Source organism: Trachinotus anak, unplaced genomic scaffold, assembly GCF_046630095.1.
Source record: "Trachinotus anak isolate AG129_WGS33_773 ecotype Australia unplaced genomic scaffold, CSIRO_AGI_Tana_v1 ptg000019l, whole genome shotgun sequence".
Lineage (NCBI taxonomy): Eukaryota > Metazoa > Chordata > Actinopteri > Carangiformes > Carangidae > Trachinotus > Trachinotus anak.
In genome coordinates, this window is record NW_027273870.1 from 23,577,430 (window position 1) to 23,586,619 (window position 9,190).

Sequence of the window (9,190 nt, forward strand, 5' to 3'; positions counted from 1 at the left end):
CACAGACTGAAAGTGTCTGAGTTGAGTGCACTTCAACCAGAAAGTGATTTTTTTTCCCCTTTAAACCTCTCAGACGGATTCATATGAATAACTGCCGGAGGCAAGATGAGGTAAAATTATTTATTCCTTTACAGGAAAAAAACGTTTACAGAAAAGTCACAAAAACAGAATCTGAAGTGCTCTCCTGTCCCATTCATCTTTAGACAATCTACATTAGTTTTAGTCAAATATTAGTCATTCGATTTGTCAGTGATTTCATGCATTTACAATTTTTAATACTTTATATTTGTTTTTGTATTTTATTCAACATAAAAAAGGGGATATCAGTCCTGTAGTTGTACTTTTTGTGTGGAAAACACACTCAAGTCTGAACCAGTCTGTGTCAGCAGGTGTTACACTGATACAGGGATCCTCAAAGTCTTTGCACAGATAGAATCAGGAGACTTAGAGCTCTCAAACAATATATAAGTTGTCAGAGTTGTGTCCCACAGGCAGGAGGATGTGTTTTAAAAGTTTGAGTGAACACCTATCAAACCTGTCAAAATTAATCCAGGAACTTACTCATTCTTTCTGAGAGCAACAGGAGAGCTAGCCATCTCAAAGTAACATCAACGTCACATCCACAGCACTTGATAATGTAATGTTAGCCTTTTTATAAATGTAGGAATAAGTTTAAATGTGCTGCCTGCATGTTTTCATAGTTCGTCCCAGCTCTTTGCTGCTGCTTCTTGTCTAATTCTCAGTGGACTGTAGATTCATTTAGTCCATAAATCTGTTTCTTCCATGAACCGGTGACATCAGATATTATTACTGACAGTTTAAATTGGTGGTGCTTCTTATTAACAATGGAGCAACGGTGAATCAAATTCAACTCCTGAGCAGAGATATGTTGTACAGCTGAGGACACTGTTTTACTGATCAGGAGTTAGGCAACAGTGTGTGACTCTGCAGGGGCATGCAGGTCATTAAATGAGGCTTTTCATGAAATCAACTGTTCTGCACATTCTGTAACACGTTTTATTAGAGTTCTCATTTTATAAGGTTACTTTTTATTTAGTGTTATTCATGAGAAAATTAATTGTTAGCCAATATTTTTTTACTACCCTAGCAAAGGTAAAGTTCAGCTCCACGTCCTTGTGCATCACGGGGATGAAACATTAAGAAAGAGAAAGCTCTGAACTATGTTTCCATCGATAGATCAGTTCAGAATCAGGAGAAAAAAAAAAAAAACCTAAAACACAGCATAGATACAAAGCTAGTTTACTTTAACAGTAATCCTCTGGTTTGAAACACACAAAGCTCAGAGCTGTCAGAAGCGGCTACTGTCCTCCCTTCTTGTTTTCTCTGATCTGATGTAAACAAATACATCAGCTCTGAGTACTCCAATTATATCTTACCAACATGAAAAGAGAGAGGGACATGAAAATAAAGTGAAAAAAGAGAGAAAAACAGAGGAAATATGCTCTCTCTCTCACACACACACACACACACACACACACACACACACACACACACACACACGGGCAGACAGGCCAGTGGAGAGTGAAGTTAAGGAGGGCCTGGATAGGGGCTTAAGAGCTCTCATACATCATCTCATTACGTGTGCTGTGTGCATGAGTGTGCGTATTTTCACATTTCTCCTTGTGTGTTTTCTAATTTGTTTCTGCACGTCATTGTATGTTTGCGCACGTGCACGGATTTGCGTGTTTGTGCGCGTCGTGCGTGAGGAGTGGGCAGGCAGATGCTATTATTTGCATGTAAATGTTTCTTCTGCTGAATTTACAGCTGCCATCCATCACCAAAGATTTCCACTGTCCTCAGACAGGCAAACGCTGGTCCAACACTGCAGGCTGCAACGCCGACTAACACAAGTTTACACCCCAGTGGACTGACATCAGGATGAATGGTGTCAGAGTCTCAGGTCTCTCTCTGTGTCAGCGTGGAACACTGAGCACAGAAGTTGACTGGATGAATGAAAGGGAGTACAGACACAGTTCAATCAAGAACACTGAAGATAGCAGTTGATAACATAATACAGAAGAACAGCTGAGTGCAGGGAGCTCCACTGACCTAAGCTGTGTCAGGGATGATATTTGGCAAGCAGCAGTTCTGACTTTGTCCTAAAGAGACCACTCCCCTCCGGATAGAACTGTTTCATGTTTTGTGTTGATTTTCAGTGACCCTTCGTTCTAAGGAGACAAGTGGGCACAAAATGCCTCTCACAGCATAACAGATCCAGAAGATCCTTGGTGTACTCCACACATACACTTGCCCACTTCTCAAGAATATGGTGGATGACTCATCTGACCATATACATTTTTTCCACATCACTTTAGACAAGTGTTTCTATGATTTTACAACTTTGTAATGAGTGGTTCAAGAGCTGCAACCCTGCTATAATATCTCTCTCTTATAGTTGACACAGTCTGATCACGTCCTGCATTGACATCCTCAGTTGCCTGAGGAAGAGCTGCTCCTCTGCTTTTCTGTGCATATGTACAAGCGTCACATGACATCCTACCTACTGATGTCTTTCCCATAGATCTAAATGCAGACTTCACTTTAATCACTGCTCCTGTTGAAACATGAGCCGGTTGAGCATCTATGTGAGTGAAGCTACAGCCATCAGTGCCATGCAGTGCAACAGTGTGGAAGCATCTGCATTTGTTGTGTTTCTCCACTCATTTGTTCAGGTTTTTCCTTTAATTTGTCAATAGAAACATTAGCAGACAACATATTAACAAAAAGCAAAAATCCAACCATGTCTTCTGACAAGACATGATTTAAAATGCACTGTTTTGAAGAAAAACCTAATGCAGCCTCAATTACGTTTTTGTCAACATAATTTGGATACAGTTTTAATTAATGTGCCTGCTAAGCCACAAAATGTATTTCCTTGACATTTAAAGTGAACGGTGACAACATATTTCATTGTTTTATCTACAAAATCTGCTCATAGCAACTAAACCATGATTAGTTTTTGTTATGATTAAGTAACTCAAGGCATTTGGGGAAGATCATGGTCTTAAATACTGACAAAGTAACTTAAAGGACAGGACACAGTGAGTTCTGTGTTTTGTACACTTATCCATTCATATTACATTTCCTTAAAATAATATTTGGGAAAAAATAGTAGTATAAAAACATACCTTGAAGGAGACATAGCTGTCTGAGTCATTGGTGCAACAGATGAATCAAAAACATTCATAAAGTTAGAAAGCTTTGGTTTTTGTAGAATACCTAAATACTGAATGTCAGGGCTTTTTATGCGAATGAATCGTGGACAACTTCAAGGGATTAGGAGCCATTGCCACTGCAGTGTGGACATTTTAATCCATCATGTGGTAGTGGTGCCACACATAGGCAGGATGACATTTTGCAGCTCATAGTGCACCTGTCATCCAACTTTGTACAATGCACTCAAGTCAGCAGGAAAAATAGAGAAGCATTTTAGAAATAACTAATGAGCAAATCTGATCTGAAATGTCTGATCTACCAAATGTTTTCTGAAACATTTATTTTTCCATGGTCTACACTGCTAAACCAGGAATAATAGAACTTTGCTTCTACACCACAGAGTTCAGGAGTTATGTGCTTTGTAATTGGACACCTGCCGCTATTGGATCTGGAGATGTACCAAAAACTAATCAGTTCTTCCTTGGCTCAACTTTCCACCAAATGTCACTGAAATCTGTTGACAGTTTGTTTGTTTTTTTTGGTAAATATGCTGCTAACTACCACACAGACAAATAAACACCAAATATAAGCATCTGTTTAGTATTTCTGTTTATTTCTGCTAGATGATAGCTCTGTCAATGTTTATCTGTCACTGGTACTTAGCTGTTCCCTGCACATACCACAAGAGAAGAGAAAATGTGTCACTAAGATTTGTTCAACCATAGATTCTCTGTTTGAAGCTTGGAACACATCACACGATTTAAAGCCCAATTATAGCCCAGTTGTGGCCATGACAAGTGGTTTTCAACACTGTGGAAAGACTGAGCTGGTCTGCAGGAAGCAGGGCAGGTCACCTTGGAAAGTCGACATACATCATCATCAGAGGGTGAGGGGCTTTTTAATTTCAACCTTCCCATTGACCCTTGAACTAACTTTCAAAGTGTTTAAGATGATTTTGAATATGTCTGACTCTGAGGAGTGAGATTGGTGCATATTTGAATTTAATGCAGGACTTTATCGTGTTACACAATTGTTATCTGAATGTGTTCTGCTCGTCTATGGCTGTAATCAGTAAAAGGTCAGGCTCATGAATGAGTCTTTCATCAGGTTTTAAAAGTCTTGTTTGCATGAAAACAAACCCTCTAAGATACTGAAATGATACTGAAATGTAAAATAAGTTTAATTGTGCTGTCCCTTCATTGTGTATTCTATGTACTATAATCTGTGTCTGTCCCTGTCTGTGCCTGAATCAATGTGAAAACAAAACTTTGTTGAATGTGGATGTTGTTCTTTTTGTGTGCATGTGTCTTTCTCCCGTATTTTTGTCTAAATAACAGCCTGGCAGCAAGAGGCTTTCCCTTTTCAGTTTTCCAACACACACACACACACACACACACACACACACACACACACACACACACACACACACACAAACACAAACAGATGCAGGAGATGCGGAGATGTAATATGTAGTGACATGTTTGAGTGGAGCTCAGAGACAGAGTGAGTGAAGCGGGGAATGTCTTTAATGTAACACCTACTCATCTACATCAGAAACAAACAAGTCAAAGACAACACCTCTTCAGACAGGCTTGCACACTGACTCATACCATCACACACACACACACACACGCACACATGCGGAAAGAAAAGACTGCACTGCAAATGGAATACACTCCATTTTATCCATGTTCTCATATGCTGGTACCAAATATTAATCAAAAACAGACATGGAGGCAATTCAGATGCATAAACGCCTTGAATAAAATGTTATGTGACCTTCCCTGCATTGGGAATTAATAGAATAGCAGCAGCAGATGTTGATGTTAATCTGGTGGGCTGCTCACCTCTGCAGAACATGCTAACACAATAGCGTACCCATCACCTTTAGATTAAAAACTAATTAAAACTCTAATAGCTTTGTAATATGCACTGTGCATTTGGTGTCACAAACACAAAGGTCTAGAAACTTTTTTTTCTCAAATGTCATTTGCTGCCTCTGACAATCAGAAAATCTTCTTATTGATTATTTGGTATTGCACCTGTTTTGTCAGGTTCCTCTCCAGTGATTTGGGATCATTACTGGAGCAGTGTTGTGACTGCAGAGTGGCACTCTGGGTCAAACGCGCTGCTGTGCAGAGTGAGTGGAGGCGCTGCTATCACTGGAGAGTGGATGAGATGGCACCGACTATACAGACTGTCAGTGATAAGAACGGGTTGCTAGGCACTCTCTCTCCTCTCCAAACCTTTTTCTCTTTCCACTTTAGCTCGTCACGTGTCTGTAAATACTTTACTTATGCTAAGCAGGTCCACGGGCCTCAAGGTGGCGGGTTAGCTACTGGATGGTTAAAAAGTCATCCTGTTGACTGCTAAGATGTGTAAATGGATGCATCAATAAAAGGTTCATAGTGTAATATGAAGATGATCCAGTCAAGTTTTAGGCCAGAGTTAATGTTGATGATGGATGATTCTGAAAAAACCTTGTCTGGCATTCAGTAATGATGTTATTTATTATACAGTATATTCCTTACTTTTGATTATATTTGTATATGTATATTTGTAACATCCATAAACTGGCAACTACAGAACAGTCAAGGTCAGATCAAGACAGCATTCAAAGTTGAAGCCAGACATATGAGGTTCCCATCCATCGCCCTGCTCTCCACACACAGCTTCCTATCAGCACAATAAATCTTTGGGATTCTGGGTGGTAATGGAATATAAATTATTCTGATCCAGATTGTATGCAGATAAGAGAGGCATTAAAATGTGGGAATGGGGCTCAAATTGGTTAAAAAGTTGCTGAGAGACAGAGAAACTGATGCCTCTGGTCACAAATCTTGGTAAGATTCTTTTCATATACAGGACATATCCCCCATTTAGAATAAACCACTGTGTCTGCAAACTGGATGGTTGTTTGAAATTTAAAAAAAAAAAAAAATGCAGCCAAGAAGCATTAGAGACTGACTGATCTCAGCCCGGGCAGCACAGTTCCCTGGGTTTGACACCTGTCAAGTGTCCATCCAAGTTTAGAGTAAATTGAAACTGAAATTACAGCAAATCAGGAAAAAAAAAAAAAAATTAATGAATGCATGTTTCCATCCACTACTGGTATGTGAATATTACTAGTTTGTTCATAACAGTAATCAAAAGTATTGTAATACATGTAAGTAATGTAATTAAAAGAAACTGAAAACAAAAACAGTGTAGAAAACGAGACAGAAACAAAGGATTTTATGCTTGTTTCATGGTCCAATTTGAGAAACAATAGTCTCAGGGCTCCACACAGAACTGATGTTTTCAGCTCTCCAGTGGGAGCTTCAGTGTTACGGCTCGTACTTTTGTCAGGATTGGACCCCAGAGCAGATTCAGACACGGACAAGGAGGTGAAAGAAAAAGGAAGGTTTATTGTTAGACTTCAGCAGATCAGAGTGGGCAAAGTCTCTTTTCCGGAGATTAAGCTAGGAAGCCGATGAATCCAGCTGGTGAGTGGCGTGGCAGGTAATGGCCGCGGAGTGTGGAGGCAGAGGGAGAGCCAGGGTTGCAGGAGCAGGAATGGTCTCACAGCAGGAGCAGGCAGCAGCACTGGAGCAGGAAAACTCTGGAGCGAGGAGAAACACAGATGAGCACTTTGTTCTGGAGAAACCACGAAGCAAATATCTAAGTTCAACACTAGGGACTAGAATGACCTGTTACCACAAAGCAAGCAGAGCAATCTGGCACAGAGTGGGTGATCAACCGGGGTTTTTAAACTGGCTTGATGAATGATGGGCTGCAGGTGTGTCAGGCTGCCAGCGCTGCACCACGGCCCTGCTGGAAGGAAACACACAAGAACACAGGGGGGAGGAGACAGAGGAAAGACACACCAGAAACACTGGGGAAAAACCCCAGCCAGGCTGTAACATTCAGTGGACACTGAGATTACGACTTCATGTACATCCTGATTAAAACACTAAGTCTGTTTTCATTGCACTTTGTTGTGGACTTAATTTTGCCTTTATTTAATATTGTTTCCACTGTAGCCGATGATGGATGATCTGAGGATGACTGCTCGAACCACCTCGGGCACTGGATTCAAAGCAGCTGAGAAAAAGTTATTCACACAGATGAGTCACGTTGGCGGACAGTGAGTGAGACAAATGTTTTCTTGCCACATTGGCACTCACCCACTCCACTGTCTGACCCACACAGATGCTTCAGTGGGTTCAGTAAACGCTCTCTTTTGTTAATTTTAATTCTTATCTTCAATGATTCTGAGTTGATTCACAAATGTGAAAAAATAATTTATTTATAAATGGTTATGTTGACAGGAAAAGTAGTTTCAAAGCTGTTTCATGTTAAAAAATCACACACACACACACACACACAAAAACCATAAAAAACCAAAACGATTAACCAATAATGTAGTCAGTAAATTACACTTTAATTTCATTCCTCTCACCCAGGAAAACTGTAAAATGCTTCCAAGTTAATACCATTCATTTAAATGGATAAGAACATAACTTGAATAAAAAAGCTGCCGAGTCTCACACACCTGCCTCTGCTCTTTTCTGTTAGTCAGGCAATGACCTTCAATCAAGACCAGTCAGCTTAACTGTCAGATATGTTTCATTTGCTGCTCAGTAGGAAAAGACAGTTGTCGGTGGTTTGGCGCACAGTGCTCTGGAGTAACAGCCGAAATATAGTGCTCCACTCTCTTTTTATTGAATCAAGGATTGTTTTGAGGGCTACAAATTAAATTTCTCAAAAAGTTTGCTCTTTCCCATAAATCCACTGGCAGCATCCATCAATTACAGCAACTTTCCTTTCAAGCTGGAGCATCAATCCCTCACTACCTGAGTATAATGTTACACAATGGTACAGGAACTTTTATGACCACAACTTCAAACTGCTATTAGAACGCATTAAACAAGATGGTGGGCCCCCGCAACATTGGCAGGTTTTATAAACGCAAACTGACAATATTGCCACGATTCTTATATTTATTCCAAATGATCCCCATCTTACTGACCAAGCCGTGGTTTAAACAATTGAATATCCATATCAGCACCTTCATCTTCATCAAAAGAGCCTGCTTAGAAATGCCCAAACACATGAGGGGGCAGGGCTTGCCTGATTTCTTATTTTACTAGTGGGAAACTAACATTTCTTTAACACTCAGCACAGATAATGCACAAAAGATAACTGCAGCAGAGAGAAAGCTCTTGCCATACGCCGCACACAGCATTAAACGCTCTGTCACAGCATCTCTGCAGAAAAGTGTAATTCACAAATGCCGAAAGGTGTCGGGGCACTTAAAGCACATCCCACCAAATACCACAGAACTCGAGGAACAGCAAGTTGCACATGAGCTGAAGACTGACTCACACGTGCAAGATGTGCCGACTAGAAAGAACTCCACTCTGGAGGTGGTTAAGCATGTGCAAACAAACCTATAGACAATCAACGTTGCCATGCCAACAAAGGCTGAGCTGGAGAAACTGTAGAAGCTGGAGACATTGCTGAAGCCCTGCAGGTAAGCCTCACCTTCCTCTCGCTGTGGCTCTCTGTCTGGCTGCTAACACAGGTCGAGGTCACTACATTCAGAGCATTGTCAATGCCGATGAGGCCACACAGTGCTGGTGGGTAGACTACTAATGCAGATTAACTTGTGCCAATGCTTTCAGATGAACTAGAAGCCTGCTGTAGTTGAGTATGACTGTCTCTATTTAATCCTCACATCCATCTCACTGACATTCAGTAATTCTTTAAGCGTGTGTGACTATAAATGTGAATCAGTGTGTCACAATTTAATGGGTTTTGAATTGTCTTCCCCAGATACTTTACTGAACTCCTTGACAGAGAGATGTTTGTGTCATGTTCAGTGGTGCGGCCCGCTTTGTGCCATCTGTCTCAGGTGAGGGAGAGTTCACAGGACGACCCAGCCTTCATACTCCAGTTCAAGCAGTTCCTTCACCATGGACATGGAGAAACAAACAGTGCATGGCTGAAGATTTCCATTGCACTTTCCACA